This window comes from Mirounga angustirostris, unplaced genomic scaffold, assembly GCF_029215605.1.
Source record: "Mirounga angustirostris isolate CCGP_5_RB_7025 unplaced genomic scaffold, mMirAng1.0.hap1 SCAF_7, whole genome shotgun sequence".
Classification (NCBI taxonomy): Eukaryota; Metazoa; Chordata; class Mammalia; order Carnivora; family Phocidae; genus Mirounga; species Mirounga angustirostris.
In genome coordinates this window covers 9,250,132-9,269,693 of record NW_026991715.1, presented here as the reverse complement: position 1 = coordinate 9,269,693, position 19,562 = coordinate 9,250,132, and the positions used below count along the sequence as shown (strand labels likewise).

General features: G+C 39.8%; 1 long non-coding RNA gene across 1 annotated transcript; it reads right to left on the bottom strand.

Annotated features, from left to right (window-relative positions):
• Positions 1–159: 159 nt before the first annotated feature.
• Positions 160–19,351, bottom strand: LOC135365332 (uncharacterized). The gene is made up of 3 exons (XR_010412951.1): positions 18,735–19,351; positions 2,381–2,475; positions 160–550 (listed from the first exon to the last, which is right to left on the bottom strand). It is a non-coding gene; the product is annotated as an uncharacterized LOC135365332 (long non-coding RNA).
• Between the last annotated feature and the right edge of the window lie 211 nt (positions 19,352–19,562).

Sequence of the window (19,562 nt, the reverse complement as noted above, 5' to 3'; positions counted from 1 at the left end):
CAACGTAATATCGGTTTCAGTATCAGCAGAATTTAGTGATTCATCACTTACATACAACACTTGGTGCTCATCATAACAAGTGCCCTCCTTAATGCCCATTCCCCATTTAGCCCATCCCCCCCGCCCACCTCCCCTCCAGCAACCCTTTGCTTGTTCTCTTTAATTAAGGATCCATTTTATGGTTTGCCTCTCTTTTTTTCTCCTCATGTTCATCAGTTTCGTTTCTTAAATTCCACACATGACTGAAATCATATGGTATTTATTTATCATTTTAAAATTGAGGTGAAATTCACATAGCATAAAATTTACCTTTTTAAAATGACCAATTTGGTGGCATTTAGTACATTCACAATGTTATGCAACCTCTATCTAGTTCCAAACATTTTCACTGGAAATGAATATTTGGAAAGTGTTCCAGAATTATTTTCATCACCTGAAAAGGAAACTCTGTAGCCATTAAGCAGTTGCTCCTTGGTTTGTGGCAGCCTCACCCCAATCCCTGCCTACTTCTGTCTTCACGTGGCTGCCTTCCTCTGTGTCTCTTCTCTTTCTATAAGGACACCAGTTATGGAATTCAGTACATCAGCAAAGACCCAGTCTCCAAATAAGGTTACATTCACAGGCACTGGGGGTTAGTTAAGGCTTCAGCATGTCTTTTGGGGGACACTGTTCAACCCATTCTGCCACCAATATGCATTCTGTCTCTGGATTTACCTATTCTGGGTATGAGATTTTGCATCATAAATACTAATTAGGAAGTTACCACTCATTCCAGAATGAAAAGCCACTGTACTTTGAACTCCTAATTTGCTCCAATAGACTTTCCTTTTTTTTTTAAGATTTTATTTATTCATTTGAGAGAGAGACAGACAGACAAACAGACAGAGCACAAGCAGGGGGAGAGGCAGAGGCAGAGGGAGAAGCAGGCTCCCAGCTGAGCAGGGAGCCCGATGTGGGGCTTGATCCCAGGACCTGGAGATCAATGACCCGAGCCGAAGGCAGATGCCCAACCATCTGAGCCACCCAGGTGTCCCATGGACTTTTCTTTTATAACAAGTCCTCCCACCTTCCCCCTTTTCTCTATAAAACAGTATTCCTCTCCTTTGTTCTCCAGACTTGCCTATGGTTTTGCCATAGCTTGCTTGTCCTGAATTGTAATTCTTTGCTATTCCCCAATAACCCATTTTTTGCTGATAAAATAACTGACGGTTTTATTTTTAACGTTAACAGCTCTTTAGTAAGTCAAGTCCTATTCCTGTTCCATCTCTTCATTCTACTCCTCTCTCAAACAATGCTATTTGTCTGCTTTGACATGTACCATTAAATTCATTTGCATCTTTGGTAAGTCTGTGTTGTAGTTTGTGTTTTTATGTTAAATTTACACAACTAGTACAATTCTCTGGAACAGGTTCTTTTTTTACTTTTTCCACAGCATTGTATCTGTCTATGTCCATTTTGCCGTGAGCACAGTGGGAATAGAGAGTTACAAAATAGAGTTACAATTGCTAGGGGGTCCCAAAATGGAGCCAGGAGGTCATTAGAAAAACAGAGCTTATGCGCTTCCACACCCATATGGAAATTGAATTCTCACACCTGAGCCTTAACCACATAACCACATCCTGCAACATTTCTATATATGAGATAGCTCAAACTTTCTCAGCATCAATCACAATTCTTTCAACAACAGTTTATATAATCTTGCAGTTTTGGCCTTTATAACCCCTAATTTCTCTCCCAAGTTCAATTCCTCGTGAATCTGTGTCTCCTGAATTGCAACTCCTAAGACCCCAAATAAATGCATTGCTGGTTTTTACAGCCTCAGTCTGAAATTTGTTAGCAATACCTACATGGTATTTCATGGTGGCTCTTTCTGCATCATCTCTCCTCACACATGGCCATGGAGGAGTGCCCCATGTTTGTTTTAATTTCCATTTTTCCTCATGACACTTGATTTTGAGCAACATTTCATATATCTATAGGCCTTTCAGGTTTCTCCTTGTGTGGATTGTCTCTTCATAGTCTTTATTTTTCCATAGTGCTTCCTGTTCATTTCTTCTCAATTTGTAGAATATGTTCTGTCCATTGACAGTTGTTTTAAATATCTTTTTCTCAGGAGCGATAAAAGAAGGAAATTTGGAACATGAAAAATGAAGAAAGAACAGCAGAAAAAGTGAACTATAAGGAGATATAAAAACTATCCTCCTCCTGAGCTTTCTAAATTGTGTTAGATGCTTAAAGCAAAATTTTTGTCTGATATGATTCTCAGTGTGTGTAGAGGAAATATTTAAGACAATTTTAGTCTAAAGTGGGGGGGGGGGCGGTAAAGGGGCCCAAATGGAAGTAAAGCTTCTATACTTAAAAAAATATATCTTTTTCTTACCTGGCCTCTTCCGTTGTATATATGATGACTGTCATTGAAGAGAAACCTTCAGTTTTGATGTCATCAAAGCCAACCATTTTCTTCTTAGGTTTTTGCTTTAGGGATTAAAAAAATCATCTATTTTATTTTTTCATAAAACTTTACTTTTGTAGATAATTGTAGATTCACATATAGTTTTAAAAAATATTTAATTCAAGTATAATTAGCACACTGTGTTATATTAGTTTCAAGTGTACAATATAATGATTCAGCAATTCTATACACTTCTCAATGATCATTAAGATAAGTGTACTTTTAATCCCCTTTATCTATTTCATCCATTCCCCCATCCAGCTCCACTCTGGCAACCACCAGTGTGTTCTCTATATTTAAGAGTCTGTTTTTTCATTTGTCTCTTTTATTCTGTTCTTTCATTTCTTAAGTTCTGCATATGAGTGAAATCATATGGTATTTGTTTCTCTGAGTGACTTATTTCGCTTAGCATAATACTCTCCAGCTCCATCCACATCATTGCAAATAGCAAGATTCCATTCTTTTTGATGGCTGATTGTGTATGTATGTGTGTGTGTGTATATATATATATACCACCTCTTTATCCATTTATCAGTGGGTGGACATTTGGGTTCTTTCCATTGTTTGACTCTTGTTGCTATAAACATCAGCTACACGTATCCCTTCAAATCTGTATTTTAGTATCCTTTGGGTAAATACCTAGTAGTCCCTGTGCAGTAATTTTCATCTCCATAACTTATTTATTTTATAACTAGAAGTTTGTACTTCTTAATCCACTTCACCTATTTCACCTATTACCACCTCCCCTCTGGCAATCACCAGTTTGTTCTCTGTATTTGAGAATCTTTATGTTTGTTTTGTTTTTTAGATTCCTCTCTGAGTGAAGTCATATGGTATTTGTCTTTCTCTGACTTATTCTACTTAGAATAATACCCTCTAGGTCTATCCACGTTGTTGCAAATGGCAAAAATCTCATTCTTTTTTATGGCTGAATAATATTCCACTGTATATAGACCACATCTTCTTTATCCATCTATTGATGGACACTTGGGTTGCTTTCATATCTTGGCTATTGTAAAGCTATTGGAAATAATGCTTCAATAAACATAGTGGTGCATATCTTTTCAAATTAGTATTTTCATTTTCTTTAGGTGACTACCCGGTAGTGGAATACTGGATTATATGGTATTTCTCTTTTTGACTTTTTGACCTCCATACTGTTTTCCAGAGTGGTTGCACCAATTTACATTCCCACCAACAGTGCATGAGGGTTCCCTTTTCTCCACATCCTGGCTAATACTTGTTATTTCTTGTCTTTTTGATACTAGTCCTTTTGAGAGGTGTGAGGTGATATCTCATTGTGGTTTTGATATGAATTTCCATGATAATTAGTGATGTTGAGCATCTTTTCATGTGTCTGTTGACCATTTAATTGTCTTCTTTGGAAAAATGTTTATTCAGGTCCTCTGCCATTTTTAAATTGAATCGTTTGTTGTTTTTTTGGTGTTGAGTTGCATAAATTCTTTATATATTTTGGATATTAACCCCTTATTGGGTATATCATTGGTAAATATCTTCTTCTGTTCAGTAGGTTGCCTAGTCATTTTGTTGATGGTTTCCTTTGCTGTGCAAAAGATTTTTATTTGGGGGGCACCTGGGTGGCTCAGACAGTTAAGTGTCTGACTCTTGATTTCAGCTCATGTCATGATCTGTGTCGTGGGATTGAGCCCTGTGTTGGGCACTGTACTTAGCATGGAGTCTGCTTGAGATTCTCTCTGTCCTTCTCCCTCTGCCCTCCCCGCTACTTTTGTTTTCTCTAAAAGTAAATGAATAAGTAAATAAATAAAATCTTAAAAAAATTGAAAAAGATCTTTATTTTGTTATAGTCTCAATAGTTTATTTTTTCTTTTGTTTCTCTCACCTGGAGATGTATCTGTAAATACATTGCTAAGGCTGATATCCAAGAGATGACTATATTTTCTTTTAGGAATTTTATGGTTTCAGGTCTCACATTTATGTCTGTAATCCATTTTGAGTTTATTTTTGTGTATGATGCTAGAAAGTGATCCAGGTTTATTCTTTTGCATGTAACTGTCTAGTTTTCTCAACACTATTTATTGAAAAGACTGCCTTTTCCCATTTGTATATTCTTGCTTCCTTTGTTGTAGATTAATTGACCATGTAGGTGTGAGTTTATTTTTGAGCTCTCTATCCTATTCTATTGATCTATGTGTCCATTTTTGTGCCAGTATCATACTCTTTTGATTACTGTAACGTTGTGGTATATCTTTTTTAATTTTTATTGTTATGTTAATCACGATACATCATTCGTTTCTGATGTAGTGTTCCATGATTCATTGTTTGCATATAACACCCAGTGCTCCATTCAGAACGTGCCCTTTTTAATATCCATCACCAGACTAATCCATCCTCCCATCCCCTCCCCTCTAGAACCCTCAATTTGTTTTTCAGAGTCCATTGTCTCTCATGCTTCGTCTCCCCCTCTTTTTCCCCCACTTCATTCTTCCCCTCCTATCTTCTTCTTCTTTTTTTTTTTAACATGTATTGTTTCAGAAGTACAGATCTGTGATTCAACAGCCTTGCACACTTCACAGCGCTCACCATAGCACATACCCTCCCCAATGTCTATCACCCAGCCACCCCATCCCTCCCACCCCCCACCACTCGCAACCCTCAGTTTGTTTCCTGAGATTAAGAATTCCTCAGTGAGGTCATATGATACATGTCCTTCTCTGATTGACTTATTTCGCTCAGGATAACACCATCCACGTCATTGCAAATGGCCAGATTTCATTCCTTTTGATGGCTGCATAATATCCCATTGTATGTATATACCACCTCTTCTTTATCCATTCATCTGTCGATGGACATCTTGGCTCTTTCCACAGTTTGGCTATTGTGGACATTGCTGCTATAAACATCGGGGTGCACGTAGCCCTTCGGATCCCTACATTTCTATCTTTGTAGTAAATACCCAGTAGTGCAACTGCTGGGTCATACGATAGCTCTATTTTCAACTTTTTGAGGAACCTCCATATTGTTTTCCAGAGTGGCTGCACCAGCTTGCATTCCCACCAACAGTGTAGGAGGTTTCCCCTTTTCTGCATCCCCGCCAATATCTGTTGTTTCCTGACTTGTTAATTTTAGCCATTCTGACTGGTGTGAGGTGATATCTCACTGAGGTTTTGATTTGGATTTCCCTGATGCTGAGTGATGTTGAGCACTTTTTCACATATCTGTTGGCCATTTAATACCCATCACCAGGCTAACCAACTCCCCCTCCCCCCTGCCTTCTAAAACCCTGTTTGTTTCTCAGAGTCCATAGTCTCTCATGGTTCATCTCTCCCTCCGATTCCCCTCCCCTTCATTTTTCCCTTCCTTCTCCTAATGTCCTCCATGCTATTCCTTATGTTCCACAAATAAGTGAAACCATATGATAATTGACTTTCTCTGCTTGACTTATTTCACTTAGCATAATCTCCTCCAGTCCCATCCATGTTGATGTAAAAGTTGGGGATTTATCCTTTCTGATGGCTGAGTAATATTCCATTGTATATATGAACCACATCTTCTTTATCCATTCATCTGTTGAAGGGCATCTCGGCTCTTTCCACAGTTTGGCTATTGCGGACATTACTGCTATGAACAATGGGGTGCATATGGCCCTTCTTTTCACTACATCTGAGTCGTTGGGGTAAATACCCAGGAGTGCAATTGCTGGGTCAGAGGGTAGCTCTATTTTTAAATTTTTGAGGAACCTCCACACTGTTTTCCAAAGTGGCTGTACCAACTTGCATTCTCACCAACAGTGTAAGAGGGTTCCCCTTTCTCCACAACCTCTCCAACATTTGTTGTTCCTTGCCTTGTCAATTTTTGCCATTCTAACTGGTGTAAGGTGGTATCTCAATGTAGTTTTGATTTGAATTTCCCTGATGGCTAATGATGATGAACATTTTTTCATGTGTCTGTTAGCCATTTGTATATCTTCTTCAGAGATGTGTCTTTTCATGCCTTCTGTCCATTCTTTGAATTGATTATTTGTTTTTTGGGTGTTGAATTTGAGAAGTTCTTTATAGATCTTGGATACCAGCCCTTTATCTGTAGTGTCATTTGCAAATATCTTCTCCCATTCTGTGGGTTGCCTCTTTGTTTTGTTGACTGTTTCATTTGCTGTGCAGAAGCTTTTTATCTTGAGGAAGTCTGAAAAGTTCATTTTTGCTTTTGTTTCACTAGCTTTTGGAGATGTATCTTGAAAGAAGTTGCTGTGGGCGATGTCAGAGGTTACTGCCTATATTCTCCTCTAGGATTTTGATGGATTCCGTCTCACATTGAGGTCTTTCATCCATTTTGAGTTTATCTTTGTGAATGGTGTTAGAGAATGGTCGAGTTTCATTCTTCTGCATGTGGCTGTCCAATTTTCCCAGCACCATTTATTGAAGAGACTGTCTTTTTTCCATTGCATGTTTTTTCCTGCTTTGTCAAAGATTATTGTGGAAAGAGCCGAGATGCCCTTCAACAGATGAATGGATAAAGAAGATGTGGTCCATATATACAATGGAATATTACTCAGCCATCAGAAAGGATGAATACCCAACTTTTACATCAACATGGATGGAACTGGAGGAGATTATGCTAAGTGAAATAAGTCAAGCAGAGAAAGTCAATTATCATATGGTTTCACTTATTTGTGGAACATAAGAATAGCATGGAGGACATTAGGAGAAGGAAGGGAAAATGGGGGGGGGGGGAATTGGAGGGAGAGATGAACCATGAGAGACTATGGACTCTGAGAAACAAACAGGGTTTTAGAGGGGAGGGAGGGGGGATTGGTTAGCCCAGTGATGGGTATTAAGGAGGGCACGTACTGCATGGAGCACTGGGTGTTAGATGAAAACAATGGATCATGGATCACCACATCAAAAACCAATGATGTATTGTATGGTGACTAACATAACATAGTAAAATTAAAAAAAAAACCAACAACTCTTAGTTTTGTTAATTCTATTGTCATTCTATTCTCTATTTATCTCTACTTTAATCTTTATTATTTCTTTCCTTCTGCTAACTTTGGGTTTAGTTTATTCTTTTTTCTAATTTCTCGAAGTATAAATTTGGGTTGTTGATTTGAGATCTTTTTTTTTAACGTAAGCATTTACCACTATAGTCTTATACCAGTGTTCTTTCTGTACTGCTGTCACTTCATCCGTAAGTTTTGATGTGTTGTGTTTCATTTTCATTTGTCTCAAGATACTTTCTCATTTCCCTTGTGATTTCTTCTTTGACCCATTGGTTGTTTAAAAGTGTGTTGTGCTGGGGTGGGGGTCTATGGTGTGCAAAGTGCAATAAACTCTCTTAGCTACTTTGATGCAATTCTTCTTGGCTTTGTACTTGCCTGGGGTTCTGCCACCTCTTAACCAGTTTCTAGAATTCTCATAAAGGTGATTTGGTTCATATATTATTATCTCCATTGGAGAAAAAGAGCCTGGGTCTTCTCATTTCACCATCTTGCTCAAGTCTACTAGAGTAGTGGTTTGTTGTTTATAAATTTGTCTATTTCATCTAAATTATTTATTGACATGTTATTGATCTCAAAGAACCAGGTGTTTCATTAATTTTCTGTTTTCCTGTTTTCTATTTCAGTGATTTCTGTTTTGATCTCTAAACTTTACAATATCAGTGAGTAATCCCACTCCAATAAATCTACCCAAGAGACATGAAAACATAGGTCCACACAAAAGCTGTACATGAAATGTTCAGAGCAGCATTATTTATAGCAACCAAAAAGTGGAAACAATCCAAATGTCCATCTGGAAAGATAAGTGTGTAGTATATCCACAAAATGGAATACTATTCAGCAACAAAAATAAATGAAGTATTGACACATGCTACAACATGAACCTTGAAAATATCATGCTAAGTGAAAGAAGCCATTCACAAAGGTCACAACATATTGTAGGATTCCATTAATATGAAATGTTCAGAATGAGAAAAATCTATAAGAACATAAAGCAAATTAGTGGTTTCCTAGAGCTGTAGGGATGTAGGCATTTAGGAATGATAGCTGTAGGTTTTCTTTTTGGGGTAATGAAAACACTGTAAAATTGTGGTAATAGATGCACAACTCTGAATATACTGAAAGTCATTGCCTTGTAAACTTTAAAAGGGTGAATTTTATGGTATGTGAATTACATCTCAATAAAGTTTTTTTTTAAATCATGCCCCCCCCCCTTAAAATAAAACTATGAAAAGTCAGACTTCACCATACTCTAGCTAGCTAGTTTCATGGATTCTAGTGGAAGACCCAGACTCCCAGATCATAGAAAAGGGACTTTATTACTCATGATACAACAGACAACATAAGCTTCTTGTTCATGGTTCTCCATATGCCCTGCATCACAAAGGGGTGACATGGAAGTGGGATGGGGTGGATAGGTCACAATGGGTTTGTGTCACAGCTGTGGATCTCCAAGCCTAAAAAATCCCCAATCTTTCTATAGGAGCTACAGGCAAACCTGCCCAAATTTTGTCCTGGAGAAAGACATTCTCTAATATCCTAGAAACCAAACAAATCTGCTCTCTGCCCCAGAGGAAGACACTCTATCTGCCAAGGCTTCTTGTTAAACAAATCTCAAAAGGACTGTCCAAATCAAAAGACAAGATCCCCCAAGAGACCTGTCTCCCACACCTGGAGTGCTCTTCCACCTGACTGCAGTTTTAGATTCTATAACAAAAATACAAATGTAACTCTGGACTCATTTTTCCAGTTCAATTTCTTGAGGGAAACAAAGGCTGAGTTTGAGTTCTCTACACCGGTCCTGATATCCTCTGTCCTCACAAATAAACAAGGTGTATGTTTACAGTTAAGTACTCATGTTATAACAAATGACCCAGGGAAAGAAATCAGACCACAGTTTGACTATTTCTTTGACAAGAAAAACCCCATTTTCTACAGCTTCCCATGCCATTTTCACATTCACAGAGTTTTAAGGGCCAGGAAACCATTCCTGAAGCCTCTCTGTCCTGGGGTGGGGTGGTGATGACCAAATTTTGTTCTCCGTATACACTAAGCTGTGACTTCCAAGTAAAGCCTCATCTACACTGCCTGTAGAGACTATTTCTCCCCTGAGCAAATCCTATGTCCTACAAAGGCTTGCTTCCATCTAAAGCCTCCTCAATACTCCCTAGACATAAAGACTTCTCCCCCGAGTGTCTCTTCTGATGTGTGATGAGATCTGACTTCAGGCCAAAGCCTTGCCCACACTTCTTACACACAAAAGGCTTCTCTGCTGAGTGTGTCTGCTGGTGTCCACTTAAGGGCCCCCTTACAGCTAAAACTTTTCATACATTCCCTGCACACGAAGCACCACTGCTCTTTCCCTGGTGTGTTCTCTGGTTTGTGAAGAGCGCTCCCTTAAAGCTGAAGCCCACACACCCTGCACACAAAGCATTTCTCTCCCAAGTGTCTGACCAGAGCTTACAGCTGAAGCTGAACCCACACTCCATGCACATAAGGCACAGCCCAGCAATATGTGTGCACTGGTGTCTGAGGAAGACTGGACTTCAGTCAGAAGTCCTGTCCATATTCCCGGCACACAAAAGATTTCTCCTTTGAGTGTATTCTGTGGTGTTTCACAAGGATTGACATTTCTAAAGCCATGCCCACAATCCCTACACACATACAGCTTCTCCCCTGTGTGTCCTCTGATGTGCAATGAGGGTTGATTTCTTAGTAAAAGACCATCTACACTCATTGAACAGAAAACACTTCTCCCCTGAGGCTGACTTCTGATGTCTGTGAAGATTTGACTTCCATGTTCCCGGCACATGAAAGGCTGCTTACCCAGGTGCATCCTCTGGGGTCTCTGGAGGGATGACTTACTGCCAAAGCCTGCCCATAAGTCCTCTCCTCGGAGTGTGTCCCATACAAGCGAAGTATGAGTGCTAGCTAAGGCTCTTCTCACACTCTGCCCAACTGACTACTCCACATCCCAAAAGTCTACCTCCTTCAGAGGTGTCTGCCTCCTGGGGGTTTGCCCTCTTTAACAGGCTGAGCTCTATGCCTGCCACTCTTTGTTTCTAGGGCCTCCCCTAATGTGTAGAGGCTGTCCTAGCAGTGGGCTGCAAAGCTCCCCTTTAATTTGTCCTCCATAACTAGGACTTGGTATCTTCTTTCTCATGTACTTCTGCTCTGTCGCTCCAGCAGCTTTGTGCAGAAAGTTGTTGCACTTGTGTCTTTGGATCCTCTTGGCAAAGATCCCTTGGTTGAAGGTGATTTTCTGCACCCAAGACTGGGATGGTCCTAGGGGGATGGCTGTGCAGAACATGTTGGCTGAGGAAGGGTTGGTTGCAGAAGGCCAGGGGGCAGTCGACACAGAAATGGATTTCTGGCTTTGGCTCTGCTCAAGAGAAAGCAGTTTTGGGGGGCTTGGGTGGCTCAGTTGGTTAAGCATCTACCTTCAGCTCAGGTCATGATCCCAGGGTTCTGGGACTGAGCCCCACATCAGGCTCTCTGCTCAGCAGGGAGCCTGCTTCTCCCTCTCCCTCTGCCTGCTACTCCCCCTGCTTGTGCTCTCTGTCTCTGTCAAATAAAATCTTAATTTAAAAAATAGAAAGCAGTTTTTGTGCGAGTAGTCATAGGTGGGGCAGCCCAGGCTACTCCTCCCACCTTAAGATGCGACGTGCCCCCCCCAAGAAACATGTTTCAGCTTTCAAACAAAAGCTCTGTGTCCCACCAATATACCCTCTACAGGAACTATTTTTCATTCCTCTATTACCCATAACTAAAATCCAGAAAATCCATACCAGTAGAGTTTCTATGTGTTATCCAGACAAGAAACCTTTCAAAAAAACAGCAGAGGTCATTCTGTAAATAGCTACAATTACAGTTGGCCTTTTTGCCCTGCTACACGTATTTGTGATATAAATATCTGACACAACTGTTTTCTCCTACCGAAGATAACAAACTATAGGTAGAAATGTTCACATGGAACTTCCCTATAAGAAAGGTGACTGACGGGCATACAGATTGCTTGGTCTGGAAGCACCCCTCCCCTCAAATGTAAGAGGCAGAACAGGAGAGTTGTTCAAGAAATGTATGCACTAAATCTGACTTGAAGTCTCCAGGCTCAAAACAGTATGTGAGGGCCACTGGGGACAGGTGGACACTCAGAAGACAGATATGGTCCAGGGCCCGTCTACTGAAAGGATTTTGACTCCTGATGCCCACAGAAATTCTAATTTTTTTACAAATCTAAAAGAAAAATCCAGAATTCCAGACCCAACCTCGTCATAATATGTGCCCAATTAATATTAGATGAATAAGTTGTTTGGGTTTTTGCTTTTATTTTTTTTTAATTTTTATTTAAATTCCAGTTAATGTACAGTGTAAAATTAGTTTCAGGTGTATAATATAGTGATTTCAATGCTTATATAGAACACCAGTGCTCATCACAAGTGCCCTCCTTAATCCCCATCACCTATTTCACCCATCCCCCACCCCTTCCCCTCTGGTAACCATCAGTGTGTTCTCTAGAGTTAAGAGTCTGTTTCTTGATTTGTCTCTCTCTCTCTTTTTTTCTCCTATGATCATTTGTTTGGTTTTGTGCATTCCACATGAGTGAAATCATACGGTATTTGTCCTTCTCTGACTGCCTTATTTGGATGAATAGTTTTTTAAAAAAAGAAAAGTTTTATCAAAAAACTTTATAAAACTGAAGGTTTTATAAAAACTCCTGAATGTGTCATGAGAATCAGCAACAGATGAATGGACGGCTATGTCACTGAGCAACTGAAGTAGGCCTTCCTCACAGAAACAACATAACATGGGGAGACTGGGAATCATTAATGTTTCAGAAGGATGGAATGGAACAGGCAGACGAGAAGTGCTAGTCAAGGGAATACTAGAGGGAATTTCCTTTATTTAAGGAAAGATACCTATAGGATTGTTGCAAAACACACATGCCCAGAAAAGACAAGAGTCACAAGTGTTGGTGAGGATGTGGAGAAAGGGGAGCCCTCTTGCACTGTTGGTGGGATTGCTAACTGCAACAGCCACTCTGGAAAACAGTATGGAGGTTCCTCAAAAAAGAAAAAAATAGAACTACCACATGATCCAGAAATATCACATCTGGGTATATATCTGAAGGAAGTGAGATTAATATATCAAAGAGATATTTGCACTCCCGTGTTCACGGCAGTGCTGGTTACAATAGCTGAGACATGAAAACCACATAAGTGTCCAAGGACAGATGAATGGATAAATAAAATGTGGCATATATACAATGGAAACTATTCAGCCACAGGAAAGGGAAATCCTGCCATTGGTGACAATATGCATGGACCTTGAGGACACTATGCTAAGTGAAACAAGTCAGACAGAAAGACAACATACTGCATTATATCACTTCTATGTAGAATCTTTAAGAAGGCAAACTCATAGATAGAAAATAGAATGGCGGTTGCCAGGGGCTGGCAGGTGGAGGGAATGGGGAAATGTTAGTCAAAGAGTACATCTTCATCAGTTATAAGATGAGTAAGTTCTGAGGATCTAATGTACATCATGGTGAGTACAGATAAAAATACTGGCTTATATACTTGAAAGTTGCTAAGAGTAGATCTTAAATGCTCTCAGCACACACAAAAAGTGAAATTACGATGTGATGGATGTGTTAACTAACCTTATTGTGGTAATCATTTTCATTTATATGTGCATCAGATCACCATGTTGTACACCTTAAACTTGCACAATGCTATATATCAGTTATATCTCAATAAAGCTAGGGGGAAACCCATAGACTCAAAAATAAAATAGAATGCTGGGTTCCAAAAAAATATATACCCTAGCCAAAAGAAATATCTTAAAATGATAATAATACATATGAACAATAAGAATATATATGAACCAAGAGTGGGTAAAAATGCAGTGAAAGTTAATACTTAAATATAGATGGGGTGAGGTAAGATGGCAGCAGAGTAGGAGGACCTGAGGCTCCTCCGGTCCCATGAACACAACTAGATAACTATCAAATCATTCTGAATACCCCAGAAATCCACCAGAAGACTGACAGAACAAGCTCCACAACTAGAGGGAGAGAGGAAGCCATATGGAAGAAGGTAGGAAGTAAGGAGTCACAGTTTGGGGAAAACAGGAGGGGCTGAATTTCCTGAGTCCTTGCAACCAGCAGGGCTTGAAGACTGGAGTTTTAAAGGTCAGAGGGCTTGGCTAGGATACAGACCTGAGGGTGCTTCCTTACTCCTGGAGGAAAGGTAGGCAAACAACCCTGGGGCAGACAGCATGGTCTGAGGAACACCTGGGGCACACAGGGGGAAGATTATTTGCTCTTCTTGGAGCAGTCCCTGAGGAGTAGATTTCAGGGAAACACCTCTCCAAAGACAAAGGAACCAGCAGGTGCCACTTCCCTCCTGCACCCCTCAGCATAAACACAGAGCTACCTGCAGAGAGCAGCTCAACCCCAACACAGGCTGCCTAACCTGCTTACACTAAGTCCCACAGCCCTGCACTCTGAGCATGACAGCCCTTCTCTGTCAAGCTTGCCTCAGTCCCAGCAAGGTGGAACCCTCCCCCAGAAGATGAGTGCAGGCCCGTGTCCACACCATATCCTTAAAGCCTGGAGTTTTAAAAATCAGCAGGCTTGATGGGGATAGAGCCCCGAAGGGCACTGTGCTTCTCCTGGAGAGAAGGTAGGCAACCAACCAGGAGGTGGACAGTGTGGAAAGAGCAATCTGAAAAACTCCTGGGACATGGGGGTGGGAGGTGGAGGCAGGGAATATTCTCTCTTCTCAGAGTGCTTCCCTGAGGAGCAGCATCCACAGAGGCACCACTCTAGGGCCAAAGGAGCTGGTTGATGCAATACCCCCTGACCACTACCACCACCACCAGCAGAAACACAGAGCAGCCTGCAGCAAGCAGCACAGCACCAACACTGGCTGCCTAACCTGCTTACACTGAATTCCACACCCCTCCACTCTGGCAGTACCACCTTTCTCAGTCAAACTTGCCTCAGGCCCCGTGCAGTGGTGGCACTCTTCCCTAGAAGACCAGCAGAAATCCCTGCCCACACCATGTCTCCCAACCAGAGTTCTGCAGGGCTTCAGTTCTAGTGGAGTAGTATCAGGTCTCATTTAACAAGCACACCAGAGCACACCTAGTTAAAACTTATCATGTTTTGGCCCAGACCAAACAGTGCCCACTGCAGATAAGGAGAGCCTCTGCAGACAACTGACTTGAGGGATACACCAGCCAAAATACAACAGCTGAGTGCACATAGCACACATCAGAGACACTCCCTGAAGCACCAGGCCCTGGATACTATATGACTTCATAAAGCCATTAGTCTCAAGAGCGGGAAACATAATGGGCTTTTCTAATACACAGAATAAGGCAGAGACTTAGAAAAAAGGCCAAGATGGAGGAATTTATCCCAAATGAAAGAACAAGATAAGGTCATGGCCAGGGAGCTAAATAAAGCAGACATAAGTAACATGTCTGATGGAGAACTTAAAGCAACAATCATAAGGATACTCACTGGGCTTGAGAAAAGAGTGGAAGACATCAGGGAGACCCTTACCACGGAGATAAAAGAGTTAAAAAAGAATCAGAAATGAAAACTACAATAACTGAGATTGGAAACAGATTGATGCAACAAACACAAGGCTGGAAAGAGCAGAGAAATGATAAGTGATATAGAGGACAAAATAATGGAAAATAAGGAAGCTGAACAAAAGAGAGAAAGAAGAATTATGGAACACCTCAGTAGACTTAACAAAACTCAGTGACTCCATCAACATAATAACATTCATATTATAGGAATCCCAGAAAAAGAAGAGAGAGAAAAGGGGACAGAAAATTTATTTAAGGAAATCATAGCTGAAAATTTCCCTAATGTGGAAAAGGAAACAGACATCCAGTTCCAGAAGCCACAGAAAACTCCCATCAAAACCAACAAAAGCAGGTCAAAACCAAGACATATTGTAATTAAATTTGCAAAACATAGCGATAAAGAAAAAATTTTAAAAGCAGCAAGACAAAAGAAGTCCTTAACTTAAAAGGGAAGATCCATAATGCTAGCTGAAGATTTCTTGGGAGAAACTTGTCAAGCCAGAAGTGAGTGGCATGATATATTCAACATGCTGAATGGGAAAAATCTGCAGCCAAGAATACTCTATCCAGCAAGGCTATCATTCATAACAGAAACAGAGATAAAGAGTTTCCCTGACAAAAAGGAAAGGAGTTCAGGACCATTAAACCACCCTGCCAGAAATATTAAAGGGGACTCTTTGAGTGGAAAGAAAAGACCAAAAGTGACAAGACAAAAAAGGAACAGAGAAAAACTACAGAAAATAAGTAATAAAGTGACACCAAATACATATCTATCAATAATTACTCTGAACACAAATGGACTAAATGCTCCAATCAAAAGACATAGGGTATCAGAATGGATTAAAAAAAAAAAAACCAAGACCCATCTATATGCTGCCTACAAGAGACTCATTTTAGACCTAAAGACACATGCATATTGAAATTGAGGGGATGGAGAAACACTTATCATCATCAAATGGAAGTCAAAAGAAAGCTGCAGTAGCAATACTTTTATCAGACAAACCAGATTTTAAACCAAAGAATGTAACATGAGATGAAGAAGGGCACTATATCATAATATGGGGGACTATCCAACAAGATCTAACAGTTGTAAATATTTATGCACCAAACATGGGAGCACCCAAATATATAAAGAATTAATAAGAAACACAAAGGAACTCATTGATAATAATACAATAATTGTAGGGAACTTTAACACACCACTTATGTCAATGGACAGATCATCTAAGCGAAAAACCAACAAGGAAACAATGGCTTTGAATGACACACTGGGCCAGATGGACTTGACAGATATATTCATAACATTTCATCTCGAAGCAGCAGAATACACATTCTTTTCCAGGGTACATGGGACATTCTCTAGAACAGATCACATACTAGGTCACAAATCAGCCCTTAACAAGTACAAAAAGACTGAGATCATACTATGCATCTTCTCCAACCACATCACTATGAAACTTGAAGTCAACCACAAGAAAAAATTGGGGAAGACCACAAATACATGGAGGTTAAACAACATGCTACTAAACAATGAATGGGTCAACCAGGAAATCAAGAAAGAAATAAAAAAGTACATGGAAACAAATGAAAATGAAAATGCAATTGTTCAAAACCTTTGGGATGCAGGAGAAGCAGTCTGAAGCGGGAAGTATATAGCAATACAGACCTACCTTAAGAAACAAGAGAAATCTCAAACAACAACCTAACCTTATACCTAAAGGAGCTAGAAAAAGAACAAATGAAGCCTAAAGCCAGCAGATGAAGGAAACTAATAAAAATTAGAGCAGAAATAAATGATATAGAAACAAAAAAAAATAGAAGAGTAATGAAACCAGGAGCTGGTTCTTTGAAAAAATTAATAAAATTAACAAATCCCTCGCCAGACTTATCAAAAAGAAAAGAGAAAGGACCCACATAAATAAAATCATGAATGAAAGAGGAGAGATCCACAACCAACATCACAGAAATACAAACAAATACAAACAATTATAAGAGAATATTATGAAATTTATATGCCAACAAACTGGACAACCTGGGAGAAATGGATAAATTCCAAAAATATATAAACTACCAAAGCTGAACAGGAAGAAATAGTAAACTCAAATAGACTGATAACCAGCAAAAAAAAAAATCAGAAATCAAAAATCTCCAGAACCAGACGGCTTCATAGGTGAATTCTACCAAACATTTAAAGAAGAGGTAATACCTATTCTCAAACTCTTCCAAAAAATAGAAAAGTAAGAAAAACCTCCGAATTTATTCTATGAGGCCAGCATTACCTTGATACCATAACCAGATAAAGATTCCACTAAAAGAGAACTACAGGCCAATATCCCTAATGAATATGGATGCAAAAATTCTCAATAAAATACTACCAAATCAAATCCAGTATTACATTAAAGGAATCATTCACCAAAATCAAGTGGGATTTATTCCTGTGCTACAAGGGTGGTTCAATATTCACAAATCAATCAACTTGACACACCACATTAATAAAAGAAAGGATGAGAACCCTATGATCCTCTCAATAGATGCAGAAAAATCATTTGACGAAGTACAACATCCATTCATGATGAAAACCTACAACAAAGTAGGGTTAGAGAAAATATACCTCAACATAATAAAGGCCGTATATGAAAAACCCACAGCTAATATCATCCTCAATGGGGAAAAACTTGAGAGCATTTCCTCTATGGTCAAGAACAATACAGGGATGTCCACTCTCACCACTTTTGTTTAAAATAGTATTGGAAGTCTTAGCCACAGCAATGAGACAACAAAAAGAAATAAAAGGCATCCAATCAGCAAGGAAGATATAAAACTTTCCCTATTTACAGATGACATAATACTCTATATAGAGAACCTGAAATACTCCATCAAAAAAACCTGCTAGCACTGATATACAAATTCAGTGAAGTCACAGGATATAAAATCAACATACAGAAATCTGTTGCATTTCTATACATCAATAATGAAGCAGCACAAAGAGAAATTAAAGAATCAATACCATTTACAATTGCACCAAAACCCATTAGATACCTAGGAATAAACCTAACCAAAGAAGTGAAAGATCTGTACTCTGAAAACTATAGAACACTTATGAAAGAAATTGAAGAGGACCCAAAGAAATGGAAAAGCATTCCAGGCTCTTGGATTGGAAGAACAAACACTGTTTAAATGTATATACTACCCAAAGCAATCTACACATTTAATGCAATCCATATCAAAATACCATCAGCATTTTTCACAGAGCTAGAGCAAACAATCCTAAAATTTGTATGGAACCACGAAAGTCCCGGAATAGCCAAAGCAACCTTGAAAAAGAAAAGCAAAGTTGGAGGTATCACAATTCCAGACTTTACATTACAAAGCTGTAGTAATCAAAACAGCATGGTATTGTCACAAAAACAGACACATGCTTCACATCGCTGGTGGGCCTGGGAATGCAGCCACCTGCAGGGAGCGGGAGAAGGGCTGGGGGCAATGATGGAGGCACCCTATGCAAAGGCCGCGGTTTGGGGCCCCATTTCCTGTGAAGGCCTTTGCCCTTTGAATGGTCTTGTTTCCTGCAGATCAGCTAGGGCTGCAAATTCCAGATAGGGCATTGCATGGCCCAAGAAGTCAAGGACTAACAAAGGCAGTCCAACTACTATTTGGAGCAGAAAAGACACTACAGGACCAAAGAAGATCAGTGGTACATACCTTTGAGTGGGCTGTCGGGATCCTTCCTCCCAGCAAGCCGTTCTTTCCAGGGGAAGAGAAACTCGGTTGCTAGCCCCAGGACTGTCACTGGGTTTCCAGACTCCAGGTTGGAAATCTCCAAGCCAAAACTTGGGGGAAAGGGGGTTTTGGGGGGACACAAGGGGTGAATGGTGTCAGAAGACCTACAACAGAAGGATAAAACCCTTCAAAGCTTCTAGATTAGTTAGGACTAGGCACCATGGAACACAGCCTTCTTGGATGTGCTACAGAGTAGAATCCATTCTCTCTGTGGCTCCAGTACCTCAAGGTTTATTATAAATAATAAAAGTTAACACTCTTTGAGGACTTACTATATACCAAAGAATGTTCAGTCACTGTATGAGTTTTGTCTCACTTAGGCCTCTCAACAGCTCTGTTTATCATCCAATCTCTTTACAGATGAAGAAACCAAGTCACAGTAAGCCCAAGTATCTTGCTCAAAATAGCTTGGCTAGAAAGTCTTAGCCTGGCTTTAAATTCTGGCTGTAGAAGGTCATGCACTTAACCAGTCAGCCTAGCTGTAAGTCAGTCCTCAAGTGAGGTTGGGGGTTTGGATATAGCAAGATTGGCCATGAGTTGATAAGTGTGGGATCTGGGAGATAGATTCATGAGGGTACCTTGCATTACTTTCTCTACTAAAGTGAACGTTTGAATTTTTTCCATAATATAAAGTTCAGGGGCACCTGGCTGGCTCAGTGGGTAGAGCACACCATTCTTGATCTCAGAGTTGTGAGTTCAAGCCCCAGGATTGGTGTGGAGCCTACTTAAAAAAAAAAAAAAAAAAAAAAA